The 9,822-nt window shown below is 40.9% G+C and overlaps 1 non-coding gene and 1 pseudogene across 1 annotated transcript; one reads left to right on the forward strand and one right to left on the reverse strand.

The window, feature by feature from the left end:
• Positions 1–6,892: 6,892 nt before the first annotated feature.
• LOC119622857 (dihydrofolate reductase pseudogene) lies at positions 6,893–7,469 on the reverse strand (annotated as a pseudogene).
• A 1,811-nt stretch (positions 7,470–9,280) lies between these two features.
• Positions 9,281–9,387, forward strand: LOC119623372 (U6 spliceosomal RNA). The gene has a single exon (XR_005239664.2). It is a non-coding gene; the product is annotated as a U6 spliceosomal RNA (small nuclear RNA).
• The last annotated feature ends 435 nt before the right edge of the window (positions 9,388–9,822 follow it).

Consider the following 9,822-nt stretch of genomic DNA (forward strand, 5'->3'; position numbering starts at 1 on the left):
CCTCACACCCTCCTCTCCCCTTAGTTTAATCCTTGCCTCCCACCCTCACCCCTTCCCTTCACTCAACCAGCGCTCTGTTTTCTGTCACTGCAATAGTGAAATTTCTAGAATTTAATGGACATGCAATCGTATGTTATGTAGTCCTTCGTTTGGTCTCTCACTTAGCATAACGATGTTTGAGATGATGCCATTCACTTATTTTTGTTTCTGAGCGGCTGCTGAGTATTGCTGGAATCCCAGTTTATTCGTTGCTTTCTCTATTCTCTAGTTGATTGACATGTGGATTCCTCCAGCTGGGGTTTGTTATTAATGAAGCCACTAGAAATAACTGCTTACAAGTGTGGCCTTACATTTTTATTTCTTTTGGATAAATACATATTTGTGGAATTGCTGGGTCATGTGGTAATGGATGGGTAGCTGTATAAGAAATTGCCGTATTGCTTTACAAATTGACTGCCACATTTTTTGCATTCCTACCAGCAATATCAGACATTCCTATTTTTTCCATATTCTTGACTGTATTTAGACTTATCATATGTCTTTTTAACTTTACCTATTCTAGGTGATGTGTGATGGCTTCTCATTGTGGTTTTAACTTGCACTTCTTAGATGACTAGTATTGTTTTACTACCTTTTCATGTTCATCTAAGTGACTTATTACATATATTTTATGAACTGTTTTGCAAATTCAATGATTAATTCCAGAGACTTTTTCAGAATCTCCTAGTGTTTTCTACATATGCAATGAAGCTGGTGACAGAGAAAGACTTTTGTTTCTTCCTTTCCTATCTATTGATCTTTTTTCTTCTAAAAGTATTTTTATTTGGTAGACATGAGGTCTCACTATCAGGCTGGTCTCCAACTCCTGAACTCAAGCGATCCTCCCACCTCAGCCTCCCAAAATGCAGGGATTACAGGCATGAGCCACCATGCCCTGTCCTTCTATTGGTCTTATTTCATTTTCTTGCCATGTTGCACTGGTTAGGATGCCTGTTAGGTGTTTAAACAAGAACGATGAGAGCTCACATGTTTGTTTACAAGGAACTTAAACAAATTTACAAGAAAAAAAAAAAAAACAGCCCCATCAAAAATTGGCAAAGGATATGAATAGACGCTTCTCAGAAGAAGAAACATATGAAAAAAAGCTCAATATCAATGATCATTAGAGAAAAGCAAATCAAACCACAATGATGTACTATCTCCTGCCAGTCAGAATGGCAATGATTAAAAAGTGAAGAAACAATAGATGCTGGCGAGACTGTGGAGAAATAGGAATGCTTTTCCACTGTTGGTGGGAATGTAAAATAGTTCAACCATCGTGGAGGATGGTGGGACCATTCCTCAAAGATCTACAACCAGAAATACTATTTGACCCAGCAACCCCATTACTGGGTATACACCCAAAGGAATATGAATCATTCTACTATAAAGACACATGCACACGTATGTTTATTGAAGCACTATATTCAATAGCAAAGACATGGAACCAACCCACATGCCCATCAATGATAGTCTGGGTAAAGAAAATGTGGTAGATATACACCATGGAATGCTACACAGTCATAAAAAGGAATGAGTTCATGTCCTTTGCAGAAACGTGGATGAAGCTGGAAGTCATCATCCTCAGCAAACTAACATGGGAACAGAAAACCTAACACTGCATGTTTTCACTCCTAAGTGGGAGTTGAACAATGAGAACACATGGACACAGTGAGAGGAACGACACACACCAAGGCCTGTTGGGGAGTCGAGGTGAGGGGAGGGAACTTAGAGGACGGGTGAATGGGTGCAGCAAATCACCGTGGCAGACTACACATATGTAACAAACCTGCACGTTCTGCACATGTATCCTGGAACTTAAAGTAAAATAAGTTAAATAAAAAAAGAAAGTGCGTGTCTTACATGTACACATATGTTTATTGAAGCACTATTCACAATAGCAAAGACTTGGAATCAACCTAAATGCCCATAAAGGTAGACTGGATAAAGAAACTGTGGCACATATACACCATAGAATACTATACAGCCATAAAAAGAATGAGATTATGTCCTTTGCAGGAACATGGATGGATTTGGAGGCCATTATTCTTAGCAAACTAACGCAGGAACAGAAATCTATATACCACATGTTCTCACTTATAAATGGGAGCTAAATGATGAGAATACATGGCACGTAGAGGGGAACAACACACACTGGGGTCCACTTGAGGGTGGAGGGTGGGAGGAGGGAGAGGATCAGGAAAAATAGCTAATGGGTACTAAAGCTTAATACTTGGGTGGGTACTAATGGGTATAGAAATAATCTGTACAACAAAACCCCATTACACAAGTTTACCTATATAACAAACCTGCACATGTGCCCCTTAACTAAAAATAAAAGTTAAATTAAACAAACAAACAAAGTGCATGTCTGGAAAGAGCATATGGTTAGATTCCGTGTTTTTTTAAACCAAGTCACACAATCTTTGCCCTTCATTAGAGTGGTGATTCATATAGGTTGTTGTCATTATTGATATGACAAGTTTTAGGTCTCCCATGTTATTTTCCCAGTTCTGGTTTTTCTGTTCCTCTTGTCCCGACACATGTCTTCTTATTAGAAACCATAGAAACAAAAGAAAGTAGAATAACATCTTTAAAGTGCTGGAAGACAAAAAGGTTAACTAAGAATTCTATATCCAGCATAGATGTCCTTCAAGGACAGGCAAATAAGGAGATATTTCAGGTAAAAGAAAATTAAGAGAATTTCTCGCCAGCAGATCTGTACAATAACAACTGATAAAGAAAATTCTTCAGACTAGAGGCAAATGATACCAGGTGGAAAATGAGATTATCAGAAAAGATGAAGATGATCAAAAATGGTAAATACTGAGCTAAGTGCAAAAGGCTATCTTGTTCCCCTCATTTATTCTTACTTTACATGCATAGAACTGTTTAAAGATAAGAAAAAGTTTTTTATTGTGGGACTTACAACCTGTATAGATATATTCCATATAATATCTATACCATAAAAGATGGACATTTTGCAGAGGATAAATGATTGCAATATTTCTATATTTATGGGTACTAGTACATTATTAACTGAAAGTAGACTGTGAAATGTTAAGAATGAGTTAAGTTCTGAAGAAATTGCAACACTAAAAAGCATTCAAAAGATCAACAAATCTTGGAGATGGTTTTTTGAAAACAAATCCCAGCCAGTCTTGAGTCTCATCATCCTACGATTTCAGAACTATTGTGAATACAAAAGTAATCACAGAACAGCCCTGCCCAGAAAGAGGAGTTATCTCTAAATACGGTGGCCCTGGGTCAGTTGGCCCTTCCTGCTGGACCTCTTCCGCATGGGCGCTTTCTGCAGCGACTTTGTCGTCCTGCTATTCCACTCTACCCAGTGTCCTGACCCAAGAGATAAGGGGCGTCTGCTGCTGTGTCCACACTTGGAGAAGGAAACCTTGATGGTGTCAGTCAATTACAAGCCAGGCATGACAGCTCACCCCTGTAATCCCAGCAGTTCAGGATGCTAAGGCAAGAGGATTGCCTGAGATCAGAAGTTGGAGACCAGCTTGGACAACATTGTGACACGCTCATCTCTAAAAGATATAAAAATAAGTAAACTTAGGTGGGCCTGGTGGTGGGCGCTTGTATTCGCAGATATTGGGAAGGCTGAGATGGGAAGATCCCTTGAGCTTATGGGTTGAAGGCTGCAGTGAGCTATGATCGCACCAGTGGTCTCCAGCCCAGGCCACAGAATGAGATCCTGACTCCAAAAAATACATTGTAAACCTTTGCTCACTATGGGTTATTTTATTTATTATTTATTCAGTATGTATTTTGATTTTATTTCACTGGCAGCACAATAAACCAGGACATGCAGAAACTAGAAATCACATCCACTTTCCAGTGGTAAAAAGCCCAGTCCAGGGAGGTGAGAACGAGACAGTCCTCATTAGTGCTGAGGATTCAGGGAGAACGAGATGGGCTGGGCAGGAAGGGTTTTTGTTTGTTTGTTTGTTTTCTGTGAATGAATGTAACTTTTTATTATGATAGAGTTGTTTTATTAAAGAAATAGATGAAAATGGTTAAGTAAAATCAAATGGCTCTAAAAGTCTTACAATGAAAGCAACGGTCCTGCCATTTGTTCTTTCCAGAGACAAACACTTTTCATTCTCTCAGTTTTTCCTTCTGGTCGTTGGCTTCATGGGTTTTTCCAAATTATTACTTTTTCAGTTTTTCAAGTGGGTGCATATATTAATACATGTAATTTTTAAAAGCCTCCTCAGTTTATAATGCATCCTAACTGTACCCTGCCCCGTCCTCCTAATCTTCCAGAGCAATGACTTTCAACTCTTTTAGCAATGTCTTCTATTTTTCTCCTCACATAACTACTTAGTCATTTCTTGTTTATTTTACACATTTTAAGTGATTTCTTGAATGACAGATGAGGATTTAGCTCTTACACCATCACTATCTCCACTTTTCCTCCCATATTGTCCCAAAGTAGTTACCAGAGTTAGGGGCTAAGCAGTCACCACATCATTATGACTATGTACATATTGCTCATTGTTGAGAAGAACAGAGTACTGTGCTCTTACTTCCTATCCTGTACTTCCTTCTGCCCTAGAATTAATGATTGCCTAACCAGCCTTCCCCGTTGTTTTTTTCACTTTTGCTTTATCTTCAATGGATTTCTTTCCAAATGCCCCAAATCTGGCAATAACCTATTATTATTTTTAAGAGAAGGGAATCTCACTATGGTGGCCAGGCTGGTCTGGAAATGTTGGACTCAAGCCAACCTCTTGCTTTTAGCCTTCTGAATAGCTGGGACTGCAGGCATGAGTCATTCCACCCAGCTAACCTACTAATATTTCTACTTTTGTTTGTTTGTTTGTTTGTTTTAAGCCAGCTCCATAGCTGGAATATTTCCTGTGTTGGATCCTATTTGCTGGATCCGTGTCATTCTCTGGTTTGTCTCCTCCTTCATTTTGTGGGAGTATTTTCTCCAATAGCTTCCCAAGAAAGGGTCCATGGAGGTAACCCCTGAGTCTTTGCTTGCCTAAAAATGTATTATTTTACTCTCACCCTTGATTATTTGGCTGAATATAGATTTATCCGTTGAAAATCACTTTCTTTCTAGAATTCTGAAGGCATGCTTCCATTGTTTCCAGCTTCTTTTTCGAGGCAGGGTCTCTTCTGTCACCCAGGCTGGAGTGCAGTGGCGCAATCACAACTCCCTGCAGCCGTGACCGCGCGGGCTCAGTTCATCCACCTCAGCCCCGGAGCAGATGGGACTACAGGTGGGCGCCACAGGGCCCAGCCAATTTTTGTATTTTTTGTAGAGATGGGGCTTCACCATGTTGCCCAAGCTGGTCTCAAGGGATCTGTCTGTCTCTGCCTCCCAAAATGCTGAGCCAATGTGTTACAGGCGTGAGCCACTGAGCCTGGCCAGTTTTTCTTTTATTCTCTGTCTTCTTCCTTCGTTTTTCAAAGGCATCTCAAACTCAGTGGGCCCCAAACCAAAGTCAAACTCCATCAGAATATCCTGCTACTTCCAATTTTAAAATATATCTTAAATCATAGTGTCTTACTACATGCAACCTTCTGGTTCAAACTACCACGATCCCTCACTTGAACTTAGAATTGGTTTTCCTGCTTCTGTATTTTTTTAAATCATAAAATATTTCAAATAAACCATGTGTGGCTTTATACTTTTTACTACATAAAAAGAATAAAGATCTGCCAGGTGCGGTGGCTCACGCCTGTAATCCCAGCACTTTAGGAGGCTGAGGCGGGCGTATCACTTGAGGTCAGGAGTTTGAGACCAGCCTGACCAACATGGTGAAACCTCGTCTGCACCAAAAACACCAAATTAGCCAGGTGTCGTGGTGCACGCCTGTAGTCCCAGCTACTTGAGAGCCTGAGGCAGGAGAATCGCTTGAAGCTGGGAAGTTGGAGGTTGCAGTGAGCTGAGGTCGCGCCACTGTACTCCATCTGGGTAACAAGAATGAAACTCTGTCAAAAAAAAAAAAAAAGATATGAAGAGGTTATATACTTAAACATGGAATTGCTTTAAGTGTTTGCCATTCACGGTTCCCATGCATGCCAGCAGCTTCTTACTGCAAACACCTGGGACTTGCTATAGGGCAGCTGGAGTACGTTCCACCCACACACAGGACAGGGAGCTGACAACCAAGGAGTGGAGGATCAATACTCCAGCTTTCTCCCCTCTGTTTCCCCGTATCTCAGCAGTATGGAGCTTGTTACCGATGAGAACCTGCTCACTGACTTTAAACTGCTTTTCTTACCTTCTCAGTTCCATTTCTCCATACCTCAATTGATGATTTCTGGTAAGACCTAGCAAATAAACTGCTTTCACTGAAATTTCAGGCTTGGAACCTGCTTTGGGTTCCCCAAAAGACCGAAATATATTAATTTTCCCATCACTGGACTTCCAGGTTGCTTTCAATTTTTCACTCTTACAAACAAGGCTGCAATATACGTCTACAAACCTCTAGATATACAGGTAGGAGGATTTCGGTATTTCCCACTAGTGAAACTGCTCAGTTGGAAGGTATGTGCATCTTCATCTTAATAAATACTACTGACATTTGAAAAGCCTGACAATGTCAAGGACTGGCCAGAGTGCCATGTGCGATGGGTGTGGAATGGCAGGTCACTGTAGCAGGTGTGGGATTTCAGTTGGGGTCTTGCAGAGGCACTTAGTTATAGCAAGAATATTTCATAAGTGGTATCTGATATATTCAAGACTAGTGCGGAATAAAAACACGTTGCTTAGAAATAATTATTCATGGATCCAAAGTCAACAAAAGTCTTTTTCTTCTCATGTAAAAATAGAGCATTTTTTTTCCAGAGAGAGGGGAACAACTTAAAATAAACCAGAAAACACCTTCATATTAATCATTCTTCTCATATACTTCAAATTTGAACTTAATGTCTTTCTCCTCCTGGACATCAGAGAGAACACCTGGGTATTCTGGCAGAAGTTCATATTTTTCCAAATCAATTTCTGGAAAAAACGTGTCGCTTTCAAAGTCCCGCATGATCCTCGTCATAAATAGTTTAAGATGGCCTGGGTGATTCATGGCTTCCTTATAAACAGAACTGCCATCAACTATCCAAATAATCTCTACTTTATTGGCTAATTCTGGTTGTTCAGTAAGTTTTAAGATATCATCCAGACTTCTGGCAAGAAAATGAGCTCCTTGTGGAAGTTCCTTGAGTTCTCTGCTGAGAATTGAATTAATTCTATCCTTTTAAGATCGATTCTTCTGAGAAATGGAGAACCAGATCTTCCTACACATAACACCACATTCTGTTTACCTTCTACTGAACAGTTTGTGTCATTCTCTGGAAATACCTAAATTCATTCCTGAGTGGCGGCCAGGGCAGGTCCCGGTTCTTGCCAATGCCCGTGTCAGGGACACAGCGACGATGCAGTTTAGCAAACGAACCATGACAGCAGCGGTGAGCACCTCCGACTCCGCTCACTACACCAGAACGCGCGGCCAAGATTGGCCGGAAGGTTTTTACTCTGAACCTGGAGGATGAGCAATGACATCTCTCTCTCCACCTCAAAGCCCTTCCTGAGCATTCACCTCCTGGGAGCAGGAGCAGCGCAGCAGCGCCACCTGGTGGTCCATGCGCTTCCTTTTGCAGATCACTCACAGCCCTGAGACCCTCCTCTCCTTTCCATGCACCTGGGATTTCTTCACTGGACACCATCCTGGGTCAAGTTTCCTGTAAAGCAAAAGAAGCGCACAGGGCTTGCTCATGGAGTCCCTGCAAAAAGTGGCCGTGGGGGCTGCGATGGACACTGCATGGGTATTTCCGGCAGGCTGTCATTGGTGTACTTTGAGGTGGATGTTGTTTACCCGAGTGTTCACTTTGTGAAAATCCACTGCCCACTTGTGGATTGTCCTCCTTTCTCCATGCATGCTGTTCTTCCCTCAAATATACATTGCTGGTGTTTTGAAGCAATTCTATGTACACTAAGAAGAATCACTCCTACTGCATATCCTTGGAAATGCTGAATTGAAAAATCTAGTGCAATTGCTTTTCATTCCAGGAAATAAATACACGTAAACAGGAAAATCTACAACAACAGCTGTAGGCTTGGGAGCTGACACCAGAATAGCTTTGGAAATGGCTTTCAAGCCAGGAACTAGGAATCAAACCCAAACAAGCCCATGGGAGGTGTGGGGTGTGAAATGATGCCCAGTAGTGCATGAATGAATGAGTCATGGGCAGTGGCTCGTGCCTTGGCTGGCCAGTCATGAACTTGGGGAAAATAGAGTTGGAAAATTGGGAGGTAGAGGAGAGAGGTACGCATAGACCTCTTGCTATAGGCCGAGTGTGTGACGATAGTGGTTGTGTGTGGATGCCTACCAGAGGGTCTTTAAGGGGCTGGGGCTGCCTGTAATCAGGTGAGTGAGATGGCTTGATGGACGATGCCACTCAACCGCATAGGGCTTGCTCATGGAGTCCCTGCACAAAGTGGCCGTGGGGGCTGCGATGGACACTGCATGGGCACAGCGATTGAGTCACCACTCAACAGGGCTGACCTGGCAGCTGCCACTGTTGAGGGCCCAGCTAACCAAAAGCAGCTGCTTTTTTTGGACAGAGAAATAAAACAGGCAATGGTAATTAAGAATAAAATAACATTATGATAGATAAAAATGCCACTAAAAATATAGTACAGGTTTAAACAATTTTGAGACTATGAACAAGATTATGTCAATGGGGAGAATTTATTACAAGTAAAGAAGTTGAAAAGGTTGTAAAACTTTATTTCCCTTCAGGCATATCCAGACTGTTTTACAGATAAGTTCTACCAAAACTTCGAAGAAGGCTACTGAATTTATACATAATATTCAAGAGAATGAGAAAACATAGTGAAAGCCAGTAAACTCATTATTGTTTATGTATAAATAACATTGATTCTAAAGCCAGCTAGGGAATACATAAGAGAAAACATGATAGGCTAATCACTTCGAAACAATTAGAGGTAAAAATACTGAGAAAAACAATACTAGACTGTGTCCACCAGTGAGCTATAAATAAATTAAATATCCTGCCCAGGTTACTCATCCCCTGGATACAAGAATATTTAAACTTTAAATCGGTAATGCATTTCACCACTTAATTAAAGAATAAAAGACAGAGATAATCACATTTTGTTAGATGCAGAAATTACTGCAGATGAAATTCAACTCTCCATCTCACTCACAGTTCTTCACTTATCTCCACTTCTAAGAACTTGTGGTCAGTACTCGCTTTGGCAGCACATATATTAAAATTGGAAAGGTCCAGAGAAGATTAGCATGGCCCCTGCTCAAGGGTGACATGCAAATTCATGAAGCATTCCATATTTTAAAACTCTTAGTAAACTAGGTATTGAAGGAACATACCTCAAGATAATAAAAGTCATCTATGACAAACTCACAACCAGTATCATACTGAATGGGCAAAAGCTGAAAACATTCCCTTTTAACACCAGCACAAGACAAGGATGCCCTCTCTCACCAGTCCTACTCAACACAGTATTGGAAGTTCTGGTCAGGGCAATCAGGTAAGAGAAAGAAAGGATATTCAAACAGGAAGAGAGGAAGTCAAATTGTCTTTGTTTGCAAATGACATGATCCTATATCTAGAAAACCCCATTGTTTCAGCTGAAAAGCTTCTTAAGCTGATAAGCAACTTCAGTAAAGTCTCAGGATACAAAATCAATGGCAGAACTCACACGCATTCCTATACAACAATAGACAAGCAGAGAGTCAAATCGTGAATAAACTTCTATTCACAATTGCT

The sequence above is a fragment of the Chlorocebus sabaeus genome, chromosome 17 (genome assembly GCF_047675955.1).
Source record: "Chlorocebus sabaeus isolate Y175 chromosome 17, mChlSab1.0.hap1, whole genome shotgun sequence".
Taxonomy (NCBI): domain Eukaryota; kingdom Metazoa; phylum Chordata; class Mammalia; order Primates; family Cercopithecidae; genus Chlorocebus; species Chlorocebus sabaeus.